Below are 26,575 nucleotides of genomic sequence, written 5' to 3'. Positions count from 1 at the left end.
AAATCAAACCAACCAAGGCCATTGCAGTTCTTGTCCTAATTCCTTTTGAACCTGACACCCCATGAGAATCTGATGGTAAGACACACAATGGAAGTAAGACTTGAGAAGTGTCTCCAGGTTAAGTCATTCATGGAAAACTGGGGGGAATACTCCTCAAAAACTGGGTGGGGAGTGAGAAAGACAGAGTTCTGTGAAAGGTAAAGAAATGCCAGGTCCCCAAGGCATCTGGGCAGAAAAGGAATAGCAAATATTGTTGTCTGCTCTCAGGTATGTTTGGGGAGGGAGGAGAGTGGAGAGGTGATGGCAGCATTCAAGGTTATGTCAAAGTCACCAATGGCTGAACAATAAACCATCCCCAAATGGTGTGGCTTACACAGCAGTAACGTGTTATTGTTCACAACGTTGTGAGATGGCTGCGTCGTTCTTCTGAAGTCTTGCCACGACTCTTGCAATGCTCTGCACTCAGCTGAAAGGCTGTCTGAGCTCGGAGGTCCAAGATGACTTCACTCAAATGCCAAGGGGTTGGTGTAACGGTCTACTAGGGCACTTATCTCTCCTCCCTGTGGCCTCTCGTCCTCCATCAGGAGAGAACATCTTCCCTATCCGGTGGTCTCAGGGCAGTGTTCCGAGGAAGCACGGAGGAAGCTAAGATTTAGGCATCAGAACTCACACTGTGTCTCGTCTGCCATTCTGTTGGTCAAGGCAAGTCACAAGGCCAGCCGAGAATCGAAGGGAGGGCAAGTCAGTCCCACCTCCTGACAGGAGCTGCAAAATCTGGAGGCAAGGTTTTCCCAATTTAACACACAGTCTACCATTTCAGCCCTCTGCTTTGTCATAATCGAAAATGATCTTCGCACTCTACTAGATCGCTGAGTGGCAGTTAACTCTATGCTACCCAGTAGAATTCTCCGTGATTCTAATTTTGAGAAGAGGCCGCCTGCAAATGGCTGGACGATCAGTGAACAATAACGAGGTCATGGGAAGGCTGGGCTGAAACTTAACAATGAACGTCACAAGAACTTGCAATGATTTCTGAGGAACTAAGTCTAAATCTGTGAAAACTGCCTCATTTAAAATGGGGATACTCATCCCTTCATTGGCAAAGATCCTTCCAAGAATGTTCTGATATTTAAAAAATTCTGTAACTATGCATGATGATGGATGTTAACTAGACTTATTGTGGTGATCGTTTTGTAATATATACAAATATCAAATTATTATACTGTGCACCTGAAACTAATACAATGTTGCACGTCAATCACACTTCAATAAGAAATTAAAATAATATAAAATAGATTTTTCAAAAAGAAAATAATAAAATGAGCTCTTGCCATTATATTCATCTCTTTCAACAACATTGTTTTTCTAGAAACATTATTGGCTGTGATGAGTCTCTCCTACTTCAATAAGTGAACTCTTCATAACTTGAACGAAAAAGCACAGACTTGGGATTATAATAGCATGTTTACTTTTGTGAGCAAGACTAAATCCCTCCCTTTATAAAATGAATACAAACAGCTGTCTGCTGTTTAAGTTCCTTTCAAAAGCATAATGCTATTTGGTTGGGCTTTGCAGGTTCTATTTGTTTTGCCTTTAAGCAAAACGAGCGCCGCATATGTTCCCAAAGCTCAATGCCATGTGGTTTATAAGGTGCCCTCTTGGAACAATCCTGTGCAATGCCTCTCATCTCAAATCAGTGAAAACAATATGCCCTCTCTGATTATTGCTTTCTTAAGTGTATAGAAGCAGGAATATATTAATTAATTAATAATAATTTCCAATTGTTCCTTGGATCCAAACCTTTTGAGAAACCAACTAGATGACTTTGCTAAATTCATTCAATCTTATAGGTCATTGGATCATGACCAAGGGATACATGGGAAATACATGGGAAATACATGGGAAAAGGGACAGATGTGAAAAAAGTATCACTAATCCAGTGCTGTTATCTCAGAAGCGTCTGATCTTAGATCAGTACTTTGTTTTTTTTACATTTTTTTAATGTTTTTATTTATTTTTGAGAGAGAGAAAGAGAGCATGAGCATGGGAGGGTCAGAGAGAGAGGGAGACAGAGAATCCGAAGCACGCTCCAGGCTCTGAGCCGTCAGCACAGAGCCCGACGCGGGGCTTGAACTCATGAACCACAAGATCATGACCTGAGCCAAAGTTGGACACTTAGCCAACTGAGCCACCCAAGCACCCCTTAGATCAGTACTTCTCAATTTTAATGTGCATAAGAGTCACCTGAAGAGTGTTAAAATACAGATTCCTGGGCCCCACCCTAGAGATCCTAATCCAGTAGATCTTGGGTAGAGCCTAAAATAGATATACTCCTAACAATTTCTCAGGTGATGCTGATCCTTCTAGTACATAGACCACGTTTTAAGTAAGACTGTCCTAATCCACATCAGGTATGAAGATTCTGCAAAAGAAAGTACACTTTTTATCTTCCACCTTTGCTTAAAGGTGATACACAAACACTATGCGACCTGTCCTTCTAATACAATAACCTATAAATCCTCATTTACTTGCTCTATGGAGGAGCTTAACTAGTTATTGCTAAAAGTAGATTCGACTGAGATTTGAATTTTATTGTTGGTGTTCCAAGTAGATGTTTCACACAGTTCTAGCAATGGTCTTTGGAATTAAAATACCCAAATTACCCAAAAAATAATGGCAACCTATGAGACTATCATTGTGGTAGATTGTTTAAAGACCAGAAATTCCTCCCGTCCCACACTGATTCTCCTACCCAGTCTATTTTTCCACTTCCTGAACTTGAGCTGGCCTTGTGACTTCCTTTAACCAATGGAATTTGTTGAAAGCGACTTTAAGAAAGTCTCAGCCCCTAAAACATGCAAGGCCTTGCAGTTTCCACATTTGACTTTTTGGAAAACTCTCCTGAAATTGCCATACGAGGAAGCGAGTCTTGCTTAGGGGAGGGTAAGGGACCACAGAAGAGAACCAAGGCACCGCAGGCCATAGGTAGCACCAACTTCCAGGCGTGTGAGTGAGGCCATCTTTCACTTTGAACCCAGATTCCCTCTAGCTGAATGTCATTGCGTGAAGGAACCCAGGCAAACCCAACAGAGGACTTGCCCAGCCAACCCTTAGAAACTGAGAAAATAACAACTCATTGGTTTTTAAGCCCCTAAATTTGGGGATGTTTTCTTAAGCGGCAATAACTAACTGATACAGCCAGCCTGCATGTGTCAGTGAATCTGGGTAAGGAAGGATCCTGAGAATCTATAGGACAGAAATGATAATGTAACAGCACCTCATAGTCTCTAATGCCTGCAGCCATATGGCAGAGTCCACACCAACGAGCAGTGTTGTGATGCCTGGCCCAGCCTCACTCTTCTCTATGCCAAGAGAAAGTACGTTCATCTCAAAAACAAAACATATATATATATATATATACCACTAATTATGTCTGAAGGAGTAAATAACAATGTAATCAAACAAATAACCCTCTGCTTTTCCAGGTTCACCATAAGCCTAGACGATCTGTGCAACCTTGCTTAGAAGCACGGTACATGGGCGCCTGGGTGGCTCGGTCGGTTAAGCGTCCAACTTCGGCTCAGGTCATGATCTCACGTTCCGTGAGTTCGAGCCCCGCGTCGGGCTCTGTGCTGACCGCTCAGAGCCTGGAGCCTGTTTCGGATTCTGTGTCTCCCTCTCTCTCTGCCCCTCCCCTGTTCATGCTCTGTCTCTCTCTGTCTCAAGAATAAATAAACGTTAAAAAAAAATTAAAAAAAAAAAAAGAAGCACGGTACGTGATGGCGTGCAGTAGAGAAGAGGAATTTCTCACCATGCAATCAGTGGTAAAACAGAAGCAAATTCTTCTAGATCATAACCATTGATAACTTGCATTGACTCTTTCAAGAGAAATGAGTAGGATTTGCATTAAAGCAGTATCTTCTTCTACGTCCCTTGCTCCAATGACCTGAATAAAGAAACCTTATAATAATTAGCTTGCCTTTTTAAAACCCTTTGATTCAGGGTGCCTGGGTGGCTCAGACGGTTAAGCGTCCGACTTCGGCTCAGGTCATGATCTCACGGTTTCGTGGGTTCGAGCCCCGTGTCAGGCTCTGTCCTGACAGCTCAGAGCCCGGAGCCTGCTTCTGATTCTGTGTCTCCCTCTCTCTCTGCCCCTCCCCTGCTCATGCTCTGTCTCACAAAAATAAATAAATGTAAAAAATAATAATAATAAAACCCTTTAATTCTTTAATGTTCCGTTTCAAGGGACTTGATTTGAACTTGGGGTGTAAGAGAGTAAACACTGTATGGTCCTCACTTAGAAAACAAAGCAAACAATCTTAAGTCCAGGTGAAAACTTGCCCAACATTTAATTGATACCCAAATCAGTATTCCTCAGTACTTAAATCACCCCGAGTCCAACAGATCACAGTGAGAACGTGGGAGGACTTGAATTTCAGAAGCAAAATCAGTAATAAGGGTATTCAGGTTTTTGCCCCATTTCCCCAGCTTCATGTTCAGTGAGTCTCGGGTAAAACCCCAAATCTGCACTTCCAACAGCTGCCCTTCGGACCAGCTTTTGGAAAACACTGGAGGAATTTAAAAACACACTATTAGAACAACCTAGATCCAGACCCTGCTCTGCCTCTCGCTGGCTGTTTGACTTTGGGCAAGTTTACTTCTCTGAACCTCAGAACCTTCATCTGGAAATTGGGGGTCATAAGATATACTGACTTAGTTTGTTAGGGTTGCTGTAACAAAGCACCCCGGACTGGGAATATATGGCCTCACATATCTGAGGGCTGCAAATCCATGATCAAGATGTCAGCAGGGTTGGTTCCTTCCGAGGGCTGGGAGGGAGAGTCTGTTCCGTGCCTGTCTCCTAGCTCCCGGCGTTTCGCTGGCAACGATTGACATTCCTTGGCTTATGGGTCTCTGCCTTCCTCTTCATCTCCCTACGTGGGTGCCTGCATCTGAATTTCCCCTTTTTATAAGCACACCAGTCGTATTGGATTACAGACCCGCCCTACTCCAGTATGACCTCATCTTGACTAATGACATCTGTTTCCAAATAAGATCACGATCTCAGGTTCTGGGGGTTAGGACTTCAACACAGGAATTTGTGAACGACACACATATCCATCCTTCAAGATTGCACATCTTTTCAGGAGGAAAATGTGGGTAATGTATTTAGCACACCGTCTGGCATTTATAAGCCCTAATAAATGATAGCCATTAACTATTATTATATTCCGTTGTCTCCCACAACACCGGGAGTGTGTGTCTCCTTTCTACCTTCCCTATAGGTTGTGACATATAAATATCATTTTAAAAAGAGAACTGGCCTTTTCGAAATGCTGTTATAGGCTAGAAAGAGAAATGATCTGAGATGTCTTCTACATTTTACAGAGTATAAGAAATAGAACAATTATGCAAATCCTACTAATGCAGTCAGGGTCTGGAAGTTGCAAGGGAACAGGACAACCGCCTTGGTGCTTTCCTCTGCTGTAGAACACAATTGCCTTTTTAAATGCTGCATTTAATTATATTACTCATGCTGCAGGGTACTAAGCCTTTTCTAATCTTTTGCCTTTTGTACAAGCGTTTTGCGATTGTTTCCAGGTTTTATTTACTCATTTATACCTCGACTAATAGAATTGTTGAATCTCTTGCAAATTAAAAGTAATTTAAAGAGTTTATTGTTTAACTTAATTAAATTCTCCATGTCCTCCCGTAATGTGGTGCTCCTTAGAAAGAAAAGACCCGCTATTAAAAAGTAAGTCGATTTCGTGTGAGAGCAATTCACAGAGTAACAGTGTCTACTCTCATTATCTCCCAGCAAATTATCCACTCTGCAGATTATCTGCTGAAAATTAAACTCTTATCCAAGAGAGTGAGAGGTAAGGTACTTGTTCTGCCGTTAACTCTCTAGTAACTTTTTTGGAAAAGTCTGAAAGCTCTCAGAATGCAGCATTTCTTGTGAGGGACAGGTAACTGTGTAAAGCACCCAAGTTTTTCAAGAAGTTTTGGAAACTTCCAGCGAGGGTCATCAGTTTATGGTTAGAGTCCGAGCTTTTGCAAGACTCAAAGAAACACCCCCAAACTCCTTCAAAATCATATTGGAGTCAATTATCTGGTAAACTAAAGGAAAGCGGGTATGATTTATCTCCCTACATAGTCCCTTAGTCACAGACCTGAGAAAGATAATATATAATCTTATCCTGCCTTTGTAAAATCCTTTATAATTTTTAATGTTTATTCAAGGGATTAAATTTGATCCTGTACAGTCAAGTAAGGTACATTTTATTGTCCCCTCTTCCAAAAAACAGATTCTAAAGCCCATTAGATTTTACCATCTGGTTGGTGACATCGATGGTTTTATCCTGGCCAACACCCAGCCCTACTCCAAAAGTCAGCCCCTGGTTTTCTTTCAGGAAACTCTCTCTTCCCCAGCTCCTTGATGAGCTGACCCCACCCCCACCACCGGCCCCCAGGCTCTAGAAGCGAACATGTGATTCAAATTAGCCAGTAGGTGCCTCCCACTTTCCAGACCACAGTTACAGATTCGGGGGTGGTCCAATGACCCAAGATGTTTCAAGGAGGTCCTTTATTAGAATGGTTGGGAGAGATGAACTGTTTTCCAGAAGTCACTAAGCTGGTATGATGCCATCTCCACCACAAGGGAGAACGTGCCCAAGAATAAAACAAACATGGAGGAAAACAGATCCAGGTTCTGAGAAAGGCATAAACTGATGATGTTTGGCCGCTGGATTTCACTGTTCCTGAAATGCTACCGCTTGATTTTTCAGATATGTGGGCAGATATACATTCTCTTTTGGGCCAGTTTAAGTAATATTTCTTTTATTTGATACTGAAATAGGCCCAGGTCTCCACTGTATTTATTAACAATAGCATATGTAAAGTTCCTGTAATAGCAAGGATAGCCATAGATAGGGATCACAGCCACTGAACTGTGATGTCTTTTGAAATGATTTCCACTGCTGTGGTCCCATGATGGTGTCATAAAACGTTAGCAGATACCCAAAGTGAGCATGCTCAGGAAAACCATGCGGCTTTGCAAATCAGCTCATCTCCTTCCCTTTGTTCCTTCACGGTCCCATCTCTGGTTCCCAGAAGCCTGACCTGGGGACAAGGATTCACGTGCAAGGGATTGATTGAGGAAGTGCGGAATGAGGTAAAAGAAAGGAGGAAGCCCCGCCAGGTGCGATCCCAGGCAGAGTCCAGAGACAGTGGCATCAGCATGATATTGCTGGCTTGCTCTGGTGGATCAGTGGCACCTCATGGTGGTTCCCATTTGAAGCAAGAAGTTGGGACTTCCATACTCCTGCACCTGTCAGTCACCTGCACAGCCCCCAGAGACTAGAAATTCTGTGCAGAGGCAAAGGCATCCGGTAGCCCAAGGGCAGACTTCTGGAAGAGTCACAGCCTGTTGGGGAACAAGCACAGTGACAAAGAAGGGGATTCAACACCAGGAAAAAGGAAGACAGAGGTGTCTGGGCAGATCCCCAATATGATCTGTTACATTTACCCCCACTCTTCCCCTCCCAATGACTTCAGACAAGTCTTTATAAATGCATACTTAAAATAATAGGGAGAAAAAATATCACCCAGGCTTTTCGATCACTGTTTTTAGTTTTCCGCAGTTTAATATCCAATATTCACCAGTGCGAAAAAGTCTATCCTCCAAACTTCACGAAAATGACCACTGTCAGCTGGGATTCAGAAATTCTATAGAATCATCATGGCAAAAAGCCAGATTCTTCTAGTCCCAGCTTCTCTGTCTAGGAACTTTGAAAAGCTATTTAAAGTCCTTCAGACTCCTTGGTTTTGATTCACAAAATGCTTTGGAAGCCTTAGAAGACCCAGGCCTAATTTATAAACAAAGAATATTTTTATGCTCTATTTGACCTCAACCTTCAATCCCTTTGAAGATTTGCAAAAGCACGTATTTTCAACCACCATAATACATTGTACAGTCATCATGTATCAAAAAATATGAGCACATTTTACACCTATAGTTATGCTTCACTGTGGTCTGAAGGCAGGACACATAAACATGTATACAGAACTTCCTGAACTTACGATGGGGTTAAGTCTGGATAAACCCATTGTAGGTTGAGAACATCAAAAGTGAAAAATGCATTTAATATACCTATTCATCTTAGCTTAGCCCAGCCTACCTAACGTGCTCAGAACACTCACATTAGCCTACAGTTTGGCAAAATCCTCTAACACAAAGCCCATTTTATAATAAAGTGTTGAATATCTCATGTAAGTTACTGAGCAAGTATTGAAAGTGAAAAACAGGCTGATGGTTTGGGTACAGAACGGTTGTATCAGTTGTTGACCCTGTGGTCATGCGGCCGAGAGGAGGCAGTGGCTGATGGCATCATGAGAGAGTATCACACCACATATCAAAGATCAAAATTCAAGGGACGCCTGGGTGGCTCAGTTGGTTAAGTATCCGACTTCAGCTCAGGTCATGATCTCACGGTCTGTGAGTTTGAGCCCCACACCGGGCTCTGTGCTGACAGCTCGGAGCCTGCTTCGGATTCTGTGTCTCCCCCTCTCTGCCCCTCCCCCGACTCATGCTGTTTCTCTCTCTCTCTCTCTCTGTCAAAAATAAATAAACATCCTTGATTTACCAAAAACTTTTTTGCATATGTTCAGCCACTGAAATCATGCCTAAGAGATCGTCCACCTTCTCGAAACATGTCACAGAGCCTATGAATTGTTTTGCTCTCTAGTTCTAAATGTCTGAAAATATGAGATGGCTGATAAAAAAAAAAATGGTAACAGATTCCTGGGAGCATCTCTGACCCCGTCAGTGCCCCTTTCCCTCTCCTTATTCAAGAACATGTCTTTGCACTTTAGTTAGGAGCCGGCTTTCACTCCTTATACTTGACTGCAGAAAGAGCCAGGCACAGCCATGGGGTTGGGTTAAGAAGAGGGAGAAGAGAGGAATTCATATGTCTTCTTTTGGAAAGCTTTTCTCTAGATAAATCTTGCCTGAATGAAAAGAAGCAAGGAGACATTGTTCATCTCTGACCCCTACAGTGGAGAGAGGGAGGAAAGACGTTTGCAGGGGTGTGGGGGAGGCATCGGAGTCTCATCCGTCTTTTGACAAACAGTTAAACCTGAGGACTAATGGGATCCTGAAGTTAAGGTCTGAGTCCCCTATTGCCAACAGAAATGAAATCTTTGTTTGAAAACAAACAATTCAGTATCAACTGGCCATCTTTTCTGAAACTGACAGAGGTTTTTAAGGGGATTCTAGCCCAGAGAAGAGAAAATTATGTAATTTTCCAAATACTCGCACAACTGCTCTCTTTCTTACTTTCTCTCTTGCCTACACACTCACAGTTCATTACGTCAATAGTATAGTAGTATTAAGAGATAAATGTGCTGTCACAAGACTTCAGTCTCAGGGCAATCAGTGGGCAATCCTCTCTTACTGGGATGAAAAAAAAAAAGCTTTAATAAAAACGTTGGTATTCTAAAAAGTATTCATGCCAGGGCACCTGAACGTTGGTATTCTAAAAAGTATTCATGCCAGGGCACCTGAGTGGCTCAATGTAACTCTTGATTTCAGCTGAGGTCATGCTCCCAGGGTCATGGAATCAAGCCCCGAGTCAGGCTCCACACTGAGCATGGAGACTGCTTAAGATTCTCTCTCTCCCTCTCACTCTCTCTCAAAATTAAAAAAGAGTGAGAGAGAAGAAAAGAAAACATTCGTGCCAACTCTCCTCACTTCCATACAGAAGTCAAAGGTTTCCAGACTTCTTGATCCCTTTGGCCCTCATTAATCACTCCTTCTTAACCTTCTCCCCTCACCCCACCGGCCCGAGCAAACGCCAACAGGCTCTTAAGCACTCAGGAGAAATTTCAAATACTTTTTGTCATTTCTCTGTTTTGCCGAAAATAAAATAGAATTACATATACTTATATAGCTATATATACCTCGCGCATTGCTGGCCAGAGCCAAATGTCACTGGGTTTATGTGTGTTTTCTTGGTCCAGCCCACAGAGTGACTGCCAATTTGTGATTGCCCCACAACATCTGAAGAGCTGTTCTGAGCACAGTGCTGAATTGATTAACCCATCATTGACGTGTCTGTTTCATTCCTCAGACGCTGGGGGCACTACAATGTGCCGTACAAAGCCCAAAACTGTCAGGTTACTCTTGTAAGCATCCCCCAGCCAAAAGAAAATAATTTCCCAGGCAAATCGTAGCAGGATGCAAATCTCAGGAAAAAAATGCAGCTTGTCGGGGCCCCTGGGTGGCTCCATCGGTTAAGCATCTGACTCTCGGTTTCAGCTCAGGTCATGATCTCAAGGTTCCTGAGTTCAAGCTCCGTGTTGGGCTCTGTGCAGACAGTGCAGAGCCTGCTTGCAATTCTCTCTCCCTTTCTCCCTCTCTCTCTCAAAATAAATAAACTATTTTAAAAAATTCAGCTGATTGACAACTGGGTTCAATGCCCAAAGCAGGGAACTCAAACTTGATCAGACCAGGGTATGACCCGAGTCCCCCTGTGACACAAAAGTCTTTGCAACATAAAATATTTCTCTACGGGTAGAGCCTATATAATAAAATAAAAGGTATTTTTAATGTTTGGAGATTGCACATTTATGATATCGTGCACTTTTATCTTAAACCATTACTTGGTTGGCCAATAAATGTTACATATGCTACATACATTAGTTGACTAGTCTTAGAGGAAAAAAATAGTGCAATGTGTTGCATGAAGGATAGTGTGTGTGTGTGTGTGTGTGTGTGTGTGTGTATTTACTTGTTGGGCTCAACTTATCACAAAATGTGTCCCAGTCCTTTTATAAATACTAAATATAAAATCTATAACTATTGTCCATTCTTTTCTAAAAGACACATCACAACACAAGCCATTATATTTTCCATAGCTTCAAGTGCTTAACAAATCTTAAGTGATTTCCTCACCAAAAAAAAAAAAAAAAAAAAACAATGTATACAAATTTCAGATTAATAATCATTCCATTTAACATTCTGTAAGATCAACAGAACCAATTTCAGGTCATTTTCAAATGTTCCTTCCTTTATTTACACAGCCTTACAAGGGATGTAATGAGAGGAAAATATTTGTCCACGTATTACTTAAGTTGCGGTGATATTTACTTCCCTAAAACTATACAAAACTCAGATCCTTGATGCAAAAAGTACTTCTCTATGCATCTTGTTACATTTAAGTCAGCTATCCGGTATTTCTGTGTTTAGCCACTGAAGAGTTTCTTTTCCTCCGGGTTATCCACATCTGTACCCTGAGATTTAAGAGCTATAGCTTTTAGGATGCCTGGGTGGCTCAGTTGGTTAAGCATCCAACTCTTGGCTTCAGCTCAGGTCATGATCACACAGTTCCTGAGTTTGAGCCCTACATGGGGCTCTGTGCTGACAGTGGGATTCTCTCTTTCCCTCTCTCTCTGCCCCTCCCCTGCTGGTGCTTTCTCTCTCTCTCAAAAATAAATAAATAAACTTAAAAAAAAAAAAAAAAGAGCTGTATCCTTCAACATCACATCCTGCCTTTAGAGCCTCAGAGTTGTAATACAATTGATGCTCTCTTGTTTACTGATTTTATGCCTGATTCCAAAAATGTATGGTCCAGCTAAGAACCAATCAGCTTTCAGCTCACCTTCACCGAGGAACCAAAAAACTATTCCAAAATATAACATCTTAAAAGAAAGGTGATTTTCTTTGCCTTTTCTCGAACGCAACTCTCTAAACATACTGATGGTAAATAGCAGAGAAATCAGTGACCGTCAGTACAAAGCTTCATTTCTTATCTCTTCCCAAGTTGTTAAGGATTCACATACATAAAAAGATTAAATGACTTCAACATTTGATCACCAGCTTGCTTACTAGATGTAAATTGGACTGCTGTGAAAATGACTTTCCAGGGCTGAAAACTTATAAATATGGAAATGAATGCATCGGACCTTCAGGGATCCAAGTGGACCGATTCAAGCGTCTTCGGTGAGTTCCATCTTTATAATGAAGTAAACTTCAAATCAAAATATTCTGCTTTAATTTGGATGCCAGCTTTACCTCTGTTCAAGCGTTCACAAATCTATTTTATTAATTACCATTGTAATTGTATTTTCAAAAAGATTTCTCCCACGCTCCACCGAAGTACCCACGGCTGTGAGTGAGCAAGCCTTTCTCACCCTTAACCCTCTGCCCTTAATTAATTTACTTCAGGACGTTCATAAACAGAGAGGGGCGCAAGCCAAATTTAGGGGACGCAGCATCGAAACACGTTCTGTCCACTCTTGACAAATAAACCCAATTATGAATCCAAAGTGAAAGCAATCACTCTCCTGGCAGTGATGGGAGCAAGTAAATGGAAATGCGCCATCCGTCGCGGATGAACTGTCCTGGCTTTTATTTACCGCGCTGGGACTTCATTTGTCCTTCAAGATTTGCGGCTTGATTTAATTAGAGTAATGGGAAGCATCTGAGGGGAGGCAAGCTGGATCACCTAATTACCTACATCATACTAATTAGCCCCGGGCGGGAAGGTCCCCTCCCCTCCGCAGAATTTAAAAAACGTCCCTTCCCCATGAGGACTTTCTTTGCGTTCTCAAACCCTCACGCCTGGGACTCTTCACCTGCAGAAATCAAACCCGTGTTGCAGTTCGTCTCCGTTCAGTTTGACCTCCAGGGGGCGATCCTTCCTAATTTTAAACGGATCGGATTCGGCGGGGAAGAGCGGAGACTGCCAACCCAACCCCAGAACTCCCAAGTACAGTGATCATGTCTTGTGAAGACTTGGCCGGGGAGAAAAAAAAACGATCACTGCTTTCAAGTTACCTGTGACACGCCCGCCACTCCGGCCTTCATGTTGCGCGCTGTGCCCTTTTTTCCATCCCCTCATGGGCGAAATGATGAACCCACCTTTAACTATTTTGGTGTAAAAAGTTAAGTGATTCCCCCAAAGCCTCTTCCAGCTGTATAAATCCTACCATGATTTTTGTTTCTTGGCACCAAGGTAGTCCAAGTTGTTTGCCATCTATCGAAATATTGACACAGTAGATGTCTTAACTTCAGCGGCTTCTTCCGGGTTTTGCCTGTTTCGCCTAATACTGTCTTAAGAGTCAAAACGTGCCAGCTAGTAAATGGTAGAGATGACCGTTACTACGGACTCATGTGGTGCTTGATACCTGTCCTGTATAAAGTTTCTAGAAAGTCAAAGAATTATCCAAGGGTCATCGCATTTCTCAGTGACAGAGCCAGAGTTTAATCTGATAGTTTTAAAGTGTTCATCTGAGGTTTGCTTACCAATCTACACCCATCTGTAATTCCACCACTAGGCTCCCTGCGAAAATAAGAGCTAACATTTATTAGGCACTTTCTAGGTACCCAGCACTGCCTTAGGCATTTACCTGAGTTATATTATTATTCCTCCCAATGCAAGGGTATGTTTTGATCCACTTTACAAATGAGAACCCCAAGGCTCAGAGTTGGTAGGTAACTTGTCCAACATCACTCAGCTAGGAGACTTTACTAGAATATCAAACTACAGCTGTCTAACACAGTCTGTTTTCTTATCTCTGGCCACCTAAAAAGTTTCCAAATCTGGAAACACCTAAGAAGTTTCCAAATCTGGAAACGTTTAAGTACTCCTTTCTTTCAAGGAGGTAAAGAGAATTCAAAGAAATCTCTTGGGGGGGGGGGAGTTCATTTTTCTCGATAGCCCGCTGGCAAAACTGACTCGCGTGGCTTAGAAAACTTCTAAATCCTAATTGCGAGCCATCGCGAGTGGCATTTATGTTCCAAATTCTAAAGCCAGACAGCCTCGATCAAAACTTCTTCTCATTTTGTGAGCTGAATTACTTTTAACAAATTATTTAACCTCCCTGGGCCTCAGTTTCCTGATTTGGAAACTGGATAATAACATACACTTCAGGAGTGAGGTGTAAATCAGTAATTTCAAGTGAAGTGTTTATAACAGTACCTCGGAAGTACTCAGTAAATGCAAACGCTTTTTATTTTTGTTTGCCTTCAGAGAAACGAGAGGTTTAATAATAATGGGAACTGTGAGAGAGGTTCATCAACCCGAATAAATAAATAAATAAATAAATAAATAAATAAATGGATGTATACAGTCTTAAGCTTAACAAATAAGACTTTTTAATGACCCCTTGTAAATATGCCAGTTAGGTTTTGGTTTCTGGTTGGTCTGGGTGATGTGACTTCCAGGTTGCATAATGAGGTGGTTTCCAGCCAAAGAAAAAAGTCTACCTAGTTTAACAGGTCATGTGCACATTTCATTCCAAATGCCAGACCCCACCCCTGCCTCTGCGGGGAAACTGAGATGCTTTATTTCTTTAAGAACATTTCAGAAACCAAAGCTCTCCTTGCAGAAAAAGATATCAACTACACCAACCTTACTTCCTGTCTGTCAGACATGTCACGAAACTCCGCATTTCATCTCAATCTCCCAACCCTCACTGCCACTTTATGTCGCCCTCTGTCCCCAACAGCTTGATCGGAACTTCAGGGCAGAGCCTCTCCTTTGGAAATGATAACCTGTACCTTCAACCCAGGGGCGCCGCCTTGTAAACATTGCACCTGACGTGGGTGATGAGTCCACGGCACCGCCGTTGCGTAAACGTCCTCAGCCTCTATTGACTTCTCTCTGGGTTTCCTTTACATTGAAAACATCGGTCAGCAGAGCAACATGTCAAAGTCGGTAAACTCTGCCACCTCTTGGGAGCAGTTGGTGGGGAAGACACAACCGGTGGGTCCATTGGGAAGGATGAAGACCCGAGGTTTTGCTCTTCACATTCTATGTGTTTGCATTATTATTGCCCTGGATCTCAGCGTATTAGTCTTTTGGAAGGCTCAGTTTCTTGTTATAAAAGGAGGTAGGTTGCTTCCTATGTACATATATAATCAGTTGGATTATTCTAGCTAAGAGTTCGAGAAGAAAGCAATGTGCTGAGATCACACGTATGCACATCTTTAACCGGGTGCGTGGCTGTCTTTCTTTCATGCTCCTCATTTCATGGCTGAAGTTACTTTCCTACCTGAACCCTCCTGTGAACTGTTTTCTTTCAAGCTTTTGCAGGTTTCACAGCCTTGACATTATTGACATGTTGAGTTTTAGAACTCTGGTGTCGGGGGACTGTTCTGCGTACGATGTTTTGAAGCATCCCGGACCTCACTCCACTGGGTGCCCCTCTGTGCACTAGCACATGCCTCCCTCAGTTGTGGCCACCAAAAGTGTCTCCAGCCATTGTTCCATGACATCCGGGGAGCAAAGCTACCCCTGTTAGGAACCACCGGCCAACCGTATTGCTCTACGACTTGTAAATAACATCAGGTACTTGATTCTCGTTTTCACAATGAGTAGTAATTATTCAGGTTTTCTTTTGTTCCCCAGTTTTGTACTTTGCTTTTCTCTGCCTGTGGAGGGAAAAGCATTCCTTGAGTATCATAAAGCCTTAAACCAGCATTGCTGATTTATATAAATCTATATAAAAACTATAAAAAAAATTTATATAAACCTATATAAAAACTATAACCGAAGAGCTGTGTGACAGTCCCGGTCACTGAAGCGAAACTAAGCTCTGCCCCCCTATGCACCTGTCGTATAATTCAGTTGGGAGCGCTGGCTTCCATGATCTGGGGCCAGCAGTCTTGCTGTTCATGCTCCCCCTCCCCCACCCCAAAGGCCAGCATCACGGAAGGTCCGCAGGAGCCTCAAGACAAAGGCAAGCAGTTGCCTAACTGCGGATGATGCCATAACTATGCACAACAGGTGCAGTCCGGGCCCCAGGAAGCGGTGGGAATTGAACAATACGTCTCTGTGGAACCTGACTGCCGAGGGAGTAAAAACAACCTGTATATTTGATGTGCAGACATCCGTGGCATCAGGGCCAGCCCTACATCAGGTTCTGGAGTATGCCCGGGTCACCCTGAGTCACATGCTTCACGTCTTCAGCACCCACCTCCATCAGTCACCCAACCTGCCTCCTCCCCACCCCGGAGCTTCTGCCCATCACCCACCTGGGCTCGTCTGCCCCGGTGGCTTCTAGTGCTTAAAGCATTCTCTTAAATGCACCTTTCCTGGATCCCATTTGCAGCTGATCTCACAACTAATCGCAGTAATCTAGATCAAAGTTTCTCAACTCTTGGCCCATGTGCCAGATCTACCCCGTGAAACGTGTATTCCTTTGGCCCGTAAGGCGCTTTTTTAAACTCTTTGGTTTCACTGCCAATGTTTACAGACCCAGAAATTGTATCGAAGAATTCCAGATTTCCAGCTTCTCTTGACGAACTTGCATGTGACCCCAGCGGCATGGAAGCTAAGTTGCGGGAGCTAAGCCCTTGCAGCCTGTTTGGGCACATCAGACCACATGCTCCCTGGTTCCTCCCAGGCCTGCTTCCGTCATTTGTTCATGTTACCGGCCTCACCCCTGCAGGCATCTGAGTAGGTGATCCTCTCATTCGAATCCCAGAGAGTCACATGCTAACACTATAATTACTTTTGGAAAACAGAATCAGCAAGGCTACTGAAGGAGGCCATACAATTAGAGACCATCACTAACTTTAAAAAAAATTTTTTTTTAATGTTTTTATTTATCTTTGAGACAGAGAGAGACAGAGCATGAGGAGGGGAGGGGCAGAGAGAGAGGGAGACACAGAATCCGAAGCAGGCTCCGGGCTCTGTGCTGTGAGCCGTCAGCACAGAGCCCGACACGGGGCTCGAACTCACGGACCGTGAAATCATGACCCGAGCTGAAGTCGGACGATTAACCGACTGAGCCACCCAGGGGCCCCAATGACTAACTTTTTCATGTCATTAATGCCCTTCTCATAGACATCGTTTTTTCATAATAGACAATCAAGTGCCTCTTACCGAGCGCTGTTTTTAGGGGCTGTGATCAAATGCCAGTACACTTGGAAGCACTTTGCATGAAATCGTTCATCCAATTCTCACCCTAACCGTTTGAAATAGGCACCATTATGATCCTCTTCCTGGAGATAAGGCAACTGAGGCACAGAGAGGTGAGGAAATTTGTTCCAGTGTCAGAATCCACGTGGGGAAGAACCCGGGTGGCCTGACGCTGGACTCCAACTCAAGTTTGCCTTGGCCCTCGACTGCTTCTCAAACGAAGTCACTTCCAACAACCACCCTCAAAGCAGGAAGCCAGGAAGGTGTTTCAAATTCACTCATCCGGGGGGTGGGGGGTGGGGGGGGGCTGGCCAAGTCTGCTAAGCTGACCTTGCCCTGCATGGTGGTTCCTGCTCTGCGGAGGCTCACAGGAAGTAGCAACGTGGGAGCCAGGGAGCCAGGGGGGTGGTTGCAAGATAACCGAAGCAAAAGTTACGGAGCCACGCACCGCCCAGACACAGAAAGAACACTTGTAGGATTCGGGAAGTGATCTACATGCCTTTCTAGTTCTACCGAATCGGCAGCCCAGCCTCAGCTCCTCGCTGAACATCACACGTCCAGACCCAAAGGAGCCCGGCCCCCACGAGACAAGAACTTGCTCCCTCCTGAGAGGCACCGGGGAGCCGTGGAAAAAGCCCTGGATTCCGCACAAAAGGAACCTTCGGCCACAAGGCCGGGGGTCATCCTGGACCCAGCCCTTCTCTCGCTGCCCATGCTGTGTGCCCGCGGGCCCCACAGCTCTTCTCCAAAACCTATCCCAAAGGCGTCCTCTCTTCTCCATCGCGACCACGAAAATCCGGAGGCTGCCACGGGCATCTCTCACCTGGACTCCTGACATAGCCTCTTGGTTCACTGTCGCACACGCGCCCTTGACGGCTGCACCCCTCCAAGCCACTTTCCCAACAGCACAATCAATGCTCCTCGGAAAGCATAAATCAGATCACGTCATTCCGACGTTCAAAACCCTCCCATCACGTTGAGGATGAAGTCCAAAGTTCTTAACAGGTCCTAGAAAGCCCAGTCTGTCGATCTTCAACTCCCATGCTCTACACTCTCGATGCTGGGCGTCCTCACCTTCTTTGCTCCTCAGACACATCGAATTCCTTTCACTCATATACGCTCTGCCCCCAACTCTTCTCCAACAGTTTTCCATCGCCGTTTCCTCCATGTTTCTCTCCATCCCGTCCCAGCTACTGCTGTGTCTTTACACTGCCTGTTATTATTATTTTATTATTTTTATCTTTCCTGAGCACTGTCTGAAATTATCGCACATATGCATTTGCTCACCTGTGTCTTCTCAGTCTCCCCTCACTAGACTACAATCTCCAGGAGAACATAAACATCGTCTCAGTCAGACTTGTGTCTTCAGAACCCAGGACCACGCCTGGCACATAGTCACTGCTCAGCAGATGTTTGTTGAATGAAAGAACAAAGCTACAGACTCATCATAATATTTCCAGCTTTGGGGAGGAAAAAAAAAAGAGAGAGGAAGAAGACGGAGAGAAATGAAAAAGAGAGAAGGGAAGGTAGTCATGTGTTTTAAGCCCCTGTGGGGGTTGAGCGCAGTGCCTCAAATGTAGCAAATCCCCAACAAAACGGTAACTGTGTTTGTTGGAACTAGATGCCCACTGATTTACACGCCCAATTGCAGTTAATGCTTTCAGGGATCCTATGAGGTAGACATTAGTGTTGCCATTGTACAGGAAAAAAACGCTGATGCTTCAGGTATCAAGTGACATGGGCCAAACGGCTGGAAAGTGATGGAACTGACCAGAGAGCTTTTCCATCCATCACCCAGTGGCTTTGACCGCTGTCCCTGACATTCACTGCTGGGATCTTATATCCTTGCACTTTCTTTTCCAAAAAACTGGCTGAAAGAATTTGCCTCCTGAATCCTAGGCACGTGGCCAAGGCAAGAAGATGAGACTCAAAACTTGTTTCAACATCTTGGAAGAAGAACACCCTGTGTGCCTCTTGATTATCTGGAATGCCCTCGCAAATTGTGTCCACGTCGATAGAGTGAGGTCAACAACCGAGGCCTGATTTGTCCACTCCTGCCTGTATCCCTCCAACTTAGCCTCTGTATCTTCTAGATTCCAGTTTTCAATTATGATGTCCTACCTTGCAAAAGGAACATAATGTGGTAAGACAGAATGATCACAAATGATCTATCCACAAATTGGCGTTTCCCATTTGAAGCATGTTTATCAAGAATTCGTTTTCTCGGGGTGCCTGGGTGGCTCAGTCAGTTAAGCGTCTGACTTCGGCTCAGGTCATGATCTCATGGTCCGTGAGTTCGAGCCCCGCGTCGGGCTCTGTGCTGACAGCTCGGAGCCTGGAGCCTGCTTCAGATTCTGTGTCTCCCTCTCTCTCTGACCCTCCCCCGTTTATGCTCTGTCTCTCTCTGTCTCAAAAATAAATAAACATTAAAAAAAAATTTTTTTTAAAGAATTCGTTTTCTCTTTATTTTTTAAAAAATATTTTTGTAATGTTTATTTATTTTTGAGAGAGGCAAAAATATTTATTTTTGAGAGAGCTGTCAGCCCAGAGCCCGACATGGGGCTCGAACCCAGGAACTGTGAGATCATGACCTGAGCTGAAGTCGGACACTTAACCACCTGAGCCACCGGGTGCCCCAAGAATCAGTTTCCTAAAGAATTGATGTTCTATTTTTTTTTTTCCTAGCATGTTATTAGGAAAGTAAAATGGCACAGCCACTCTGGAAAACAGTTGTGCGTTTTCTCTAAAAAACTAAACATACACTTAGCGTATGACCCACCAATCGCACTTATCCCAAAGAAATTAAAATGTCTGTGCACATAAACCTGTACGTGATTGTTCACGGCAACTTTAATTGAATAGCCCATAGGCTGGTGCATTCATGCCATGGACTACCTACTCAGTGACACAAAGTAATGAGCTATTGATGTACCAACATCATGGTCGGGGCTCAAGGGCATTTTAATGAGCACCAAAAGCCAATCTCAAAAGCTCACATCCTATGTGATTCCACTTCTGTAAGTATTTCAAAATGGCAAAATTACAGAAATGGAAAACATTCATGGCTGTCCAGGTTTATTGCGGTGGAGGGAGGAGCAGGTAGCAAGAGGGAAATGTCTGTGGTGTTGGAATCGTTCCTTTTCTAACTGTAGTGATGATGACATAAACCTACACATGTAACAAAATGACACCGGGGCTCCCGGGTGACTCAGTCGGTTCAGTGTCCAACTCTTGATTTCGGCACAGGTCATGATCTCACAGTTCATGGGTTCAAACCCAGTGTCAGGCTCCGCACTGAGTGTGGAGCCTGCTTGGAATTCTCTCTCTCTCTCTCTCTCTCTCTCTCTCTCTCTCTCTCTTTCTCTTTCTCTGCCCCTCCCCTGCTTGTGCCCTCTCTCTCTCTCTCTCAGAATAAATCAACATAAAAAAAAAAACCCTATACACACTGTACCAATGTCAGTTTCCTGGATTTCATATTATACTATAGTTACATAAAATGTAACCATTGGGGCCCAGTTGAGCCTCCTACTTCAGCTCAGGTCATGATCTTTCTATTAGTGGGTTCGAGCCCTGCATCCGGCTCTGTGCTGACAGCTCAGAGCCTGGATCTGCTTCGAATTCTCTGTGTCTCCTTCTCTCTCTCTCTCTCTGCCCCTCCCCTGCTCCCTCTCTGTCTCTCTCAAAAATAAATAAACATTAAAAAAAAAGTTTTTTAATAAAATGTAACCATAAGGGAAAGTAGATGCCTGTACAAAGAATTCTCTGTATTGTCTTTGCAACTTTTCTGGCAATCTATAATAAAACCAAAATATTTTTAAAGTGCATATTTAAGTCACTCTAGATACCTAGGGAATGGCTGGGATAAAGCAGGTCACTTACCCCCTAATTAGAGTAGCTAACATGTCATCGATGTATAAGGATTTGTGTTATATCTGTCCCGAACAAAGTTTCCCTTAAATCGCTGACTTAAAGTAACCGTTCTCATTTTCCAGAGCTTTTCACACAAAGTTAGCGTCCATCAGTTCGGCAAAGGCTGGTAAACCCCTGTTCAGTCAGTGCCCGGCACACAGTAGGTGCTCAACAAATATTCATTGAGCGGATGCCTGAATGTAAGATAGTAAGAATGGATGTGTAGGAATACTAGAAGACAAATCACCAGGGTAACCCACATGGGAAATATGGAAAGAAAGTTAATAATGGAAACAACTTCCAATGCTAGGGAATAAGGCTGGGGCAGACTGGGGAGGCTGCTTCTCAGTGCACATACAGAAAACAGGATTCTTCTCTCTAAAATCAGACAACCTAATGGAAACTATTAAGATGAACCACAGTCTTAGGGAAGTTCTAAGTTGGAGTTCCAGGTCAATCCAAAGTCACGGTTCTATATCGACAGATACGAGGATAACCAAGCTTTGAAGGTCCTTCCAATGCTGGTTTCGACACAGCTCTGGAAGTGATGATTGAAAATGGCAAAGATTGGGGCGCCTGGGTGGCTCAGTTGGTTAAGCGTTTGACTCTGGATTTTGGCTCAGGTCATGATCTCACGGTTCATGGGATCGAGCCCCCAGTCAGGCTCTGCAATGATAGGGTGGGACCTGCTTGGGATTCTCTCTCTCCCTCTCTCTCTCTGCCCTTTCCCTACTCACACTCTCTCTCTCTCTAAAAATAAATAAAGAAACTTAAAAAAAAAAAAAAAGAAAATGGTAAAAATTATATTTATTCTTGGATGGTGGAAAAGCATCTGTTTTTCTTTGTATTTTTCCTGTATTTAACCTAAATAAACTCAGCCCTTATGTCTGCTTCCTTCTGTGGTTTAGTCTGGGGCGCCAAGGTCAACACCCGTGGGGGCCCAGGCAGGTAAGGTAAATGCATAAAATCACATAGGAGGTGGTGAAGCTTCTAGTGAACAAAAGAGCGTGACTCACCTAAAGCCATTCAAATCCAAATATTATAAAAAGAAAGAAAAACCAAACACATTGAGCCAGCCCAACAAATTTGCAAGCTCTGGGCCCAGAGCAACACGGTTACCTTCACGTCAGTAAACACCCTTGCAGGTGTGTGCAGTCACTGAGGTAGAGGTCAGGCTTGTTTGTTTTCTTCTGAATCGGAATGAGGAGGCAGCTTCAAGGAGGAAGTGCTCACTTTGTTACAATGAAACACAGGAGGGCTCCTCCGGAAGCCGCCCACCTGTTGAATGATTTACTTTTTAAAGGAGCAGTGGCCTGAAACTTCAAGGCATCACCAATGCGGTGAAATAGACTAAAACACAGCTCAAGGTTGGACCCATCGGGGAGCAAAAGGTTGCTCCAAAGCAGGCATGATTGGCTTGTCCTTCCCACTGGAAGTTCTCCCCTTGTAGTTTGTAACATTTATATTGTCCTGGGTAAACTATGGCCTTTGAGTCCTGATTTATGATTGTGTCTTCCTCTGTCCCCTCCAGATAGAATGCCTTTACAAATACTTTGCCTTTTCATATCAGAAAACCAGGGATTCTTTGGACTTGATTTTTTTTTTTTTACCCACAGGACGAATAGAGATCAGAGTTGCCACCTTCTGGGTACTAATTCAGTAGTTTATTTATTCAATGGCGTTTGTTCAGCTGTTCCTATTTACTAGCCACTAGGATAGATGCCAGATATAAAGAATGAGTAAAATATGGTACTTGCCCCCAGCAAAATCCAACAGAAAGAGATAGAACAGGCCGACATTGGCAATTGTCTATTTAGCATTCCGTCCCCTCCCCATCCCCCATTAGGCCTTCCAAACAGAGTTCTAGCTCAAGGGTAAATCCACTCCTTGTCAGCGATTGGGCCGACGAAAATTCTTGCCAATGAATCATGAGAAGAGGTAGCCCCACGCTCTTCAGAATGAGCTTCCAGAAGCATTTTATTGTCATCCAACGGTGGTGTTGTTCATGGATCACGTGTCTGGAACTGTTGCATCCAAGTCCCTACCAGCCTGAGGATGTGGCTGAGCCACGGAGAGATAAGAAAGGAAACGAAGCCAAGGTCGATGGATTAAGGCAACAAAATATGTCGTGTATCTGGGCTTCCAGTTCCAGGAGTCAATGGATTCCTGTGTCATTTAAGCCACTTTGAGTTGGGTTTCCTTGCACCTCACTTGCAAACAAGATTGTTGGAGAAGCTTTTACCAACAGCTCATCTCTGTAGATGATCCACGGTTCGTACCATTTTTTCTCAGTGATGATAGTGACATTTCACAGCTCTCGCATTAACTGTGCTTCTTCTGCGTCTCAATTGAGACACGTGAGGTTAACGGACACCTTCTTCTCTTTCTTTGCCCTTGTATTTGCAGTGTCCCTTCCCTTATTTCCAACTAATTTAACTTGAAAGTACGGCACGAGAAATGGAAGGCAGGCATAGGAAATTTTCTCAAAATGTGATTGTTTCTGTAGGTAGGTGCTAAATTATAAACATTTTTTTTCAGTGAAAGTGTTTTTACAATTAGAGCTCAGACGCATTCAGATGGCATGACTTAAAGGTAATTCAACTGAAACAAGGCCATCAAGAATGGAGGCTGATGGAGTAGGCAATCGCTCAAGAGTGGTTCCAGATGGTGACTATACTTATTGTGGGGGGCACTGTGCAAGGGATAGACTTGTCAAATCGTTGTGTTGTACACCTGAAACTAATATAACCTTGTATGTCAACTATACTTCAATAAAAATAGAGAAAACAAGAGTGGTTCCAGCCCTAGGAGCCTGTGCCTCGGGTGCCTTGAGTAGCAGGCACGGCAGAAAGGTTAAACGAATGTCCTTATTACTATCCTCCATTGAGAAGAGGTGCAAGTATAAAAGGAAGAGTATTTGGGAGGCTCAGTTGCAGAATAGGGACCCGTCGCCTACGGGGCTAGTTCCGACTCTGAATATCTGCTCATCTTGAACTAGCTGTGGCTTGATTTTTTTTTTCTTGTTTTTTACCCAACAGTATTTCTATCACAAATATGAGGGATGTCGTTCTGTGCGTAAACTATCGTAGATTCAAAATCGGGAGGGAGTGGCAACAGGGAGCTTATTCCAGAATTGACTTTGACAACATTGTGTTTGATTGCTGGCTCATACAGGGATTAACTGGGGATAATAAGTCCCATCCTACCCGCCATCTGTAATCTTGCTTCCCCTTCATTCTGAGCGGCCAAATTAGTCCCTGTACTAAAAAACAGAGTAGAACGCCTGGGTCCTCAATATCACATCTACCTTCCATTTGGAATGGTGACTGCACGCGATCCCTTCCTTAATGACCAAATCCTATCATTAACCATTAGGGAAGTAGAGCCAGCATGTGAAATGCAACAACAAAACGTCAAAATTAAAACAACAACAACAGCTCCCTTTGATTTCTAAAGTGTTTGATTAAAATTCATTGAGACTAAAATCTTGTACTATGTGGTGTGGCTGTCACAAAGAAATATATTTCCTGAGCCCTTTGATTTCTAAAGTGTTGGATTAAAATTCATTGAGACTAAAATCTTGTACTATGTGGTGTGGCTGTCACAAAGAAATATATTTCCTGAGCAAGGCATAAATGGAATGGAGATGCTGGGGATCGAACCCAGGACCTCATGCATGCTAAGCATACGCTCTACCACTGAGCTACATCCCCACCTGCCATAGTGTTGGCTTTCTAGACTGCTTTCATGAAATAAAACAGAAATTTGCTCCCTTAAAAGAAACCTACTGGTTATAGTAATAGCCAGGAGGTTTTCTTTTCTGGGGGGAAGGGGGGAGGGGGGAGGGGGGAGCAGGTAATGCAGAGGGTGTATATGGGGAGGTCCTAGGAGTTAGAAATGAAAATATTTACTTTGATTTCTGTGCTTCTGTGTACTTGAGTATTTTACCATGCAGACATTACCTACTTAAAGCAAATAAAGACGTAAAATAAAATAAAAGAGAAAAGAACCAGAATGAAATCCTGTGATGTTTATAATTTTCCTTTGAAAAGAAAAGACTTCATAATAACTTGTAATGCATGTAAAAATATTAAAGTCGCACTCATTCTTTATAGCCTAGGTTGCTAAATAAAGCAAACGATGACAATTCTATTTTGAATATTATTATTTTTTTATTTTTCTTTTTTGTATTACTAAATCTAAGAAGGAATTGCCATTTTCAGACTATCGTTGCTGGTTCCTCAAGTTCCTGTGGATGGGACACAGCATCTGTTGAGTGTTTTAACGTGCGCTTTCGAGGCTCCCACAGTATTCACAGATTAAACATCCAGAAAAACATTAAGTATTTCTCACCATGAGAATACCACCTTATATTTCTACGATCCTTTTTGTGTGTTTATAACACTTCTTGCATGCATAATCACATTTTATTTTTCATTTGTCTGTGAGCAAGATTTCATTATACTGATACTAAAAGGCATCAAAAGCGAATGCACAAAGAGCGTGAAGATTCACAATTTATTAGTAAACCAAAAAGTGGAACTTGAACGTGAATTTTCTGACTGCCAATTAGTGCCTTTAAAAATAACGTTCTCTTGGGGCGCCTGGGTGGCTCAGTCAGTTGAGCGTCCGACTTCAGCTTGGGTCATGATTTCACAGCTTGTGGGTTCGAGCCCCACATCGGGCTCTGTGCTGACAGCTTGGATCCTGGAGTCTGCTTCATATTCTGTGTCTCATTCTCTCTCTACCCCTCACCTGCTTGTGCTCTGTCTCTCTCTCTCAAAAATAAATAAAAATTACAAAAATAAAATAATAAAAATAATGTTCTTGTAAAAACAGCGGCCATCTTGAGGAATGTCATGGACAAAATGCCCTCTTTGAGGGATTCTTCTAAGATGTATTAGAATGGCAGAGGCCGCCATTATTTAGACTGTGATGAGACTATGATTTCAATTTTAATATAACAATCACAAAAAGTTTAAGGACAACACCCGCATGACTTTTCTGTGCCCCACATAGCTTAGCCTAGTGCTTTAAATATAATAGGGTCTCAAATATCCCATGTCTTCTACCTACATAAACAGGACTCAATAGAGGGCACCTGCTAGGGCAACTTCTATCTTCCCCAGAGGCTTCTAGACACATCAGCGGGGTCAACGGAAAGCATGTTGCCTGGATCACCTCCAACAGGGGCCAAAGAAAGCCCCAGATACCCACCTTCATCCAGCCCCTGACATTTAAAGCCTCAACACCACTGTCTTGAAGCCCCCAAGACGTATCTCATTATGTCCCATATCCTTGTGCCTGTCAATCACCCTGAAAAGGCCCAGACTTTCAGGCCATCTGGAATCTTCCTCACTCTACCCCCCAAGGCTCTGCTCAGCCCCTATTTGACTCCATTTTCACTTCCGCCTCAACTCTCTGAACCATTCCCGCACTGCCCTCTGCGACGCACAGCCCATCCTTTGTATAATCCCTACACCACAAGCCTCTCCAGATGGTTCCATCTTTTTCTCACCAGAACTGTAACCCAGGGAGCACCGTGTCCCCTGCGGCTTCTCACCCAATGGACCTCCCATCTCCCGTAGTGCGGGCATCACCTGGATGTCTAACAGGTGTCCCAGGTTGGGGTGCTAAGCAACTCGCGACCCTCCTCTGCAGAACTCCTCTCCTCCAGAGTCCCCTATTTCATTGACGGCAACTCCACCTTTCCAGTCCTTGGGGTCAAAGACCTTGCA

General features: G+C 43.5%; 1 non-coding gene across 1 annotated transcript; it reads right to left on the bottom strand.

Annotated features, from left to right (window-relative positions):
* Positions 1-24,478: 24,478 nt before the first annotated feature.
* On the bottom strand, positions 24,479-24,550 carry TRNAA-AGC. The gene has a single exon. It is a non-coding gene; the product is annotated as a tRNA-Ala (tRNA).
* Between the last annotated feature and the right edge of the window lie 2,025 nt (positions 24,551-26,575).

Source organism: Panthera tigris, chromosome C1 (assembly GCF_018350195.1).
Source record: "Panthera tigris isolate Pti1 chromosome C1, P.tigris_Pti1_mat1.1, whole genome shotgun sequence".
Taxonomy (NCBI): Eukaryota; Metazoa; Chordata; class Mammalia; order Carnivora; family Felidae; genus Panthera; species Panthera tigris.
This window is presented reverse-complemented; position numbering and strand designations above follow the sequence as displayed.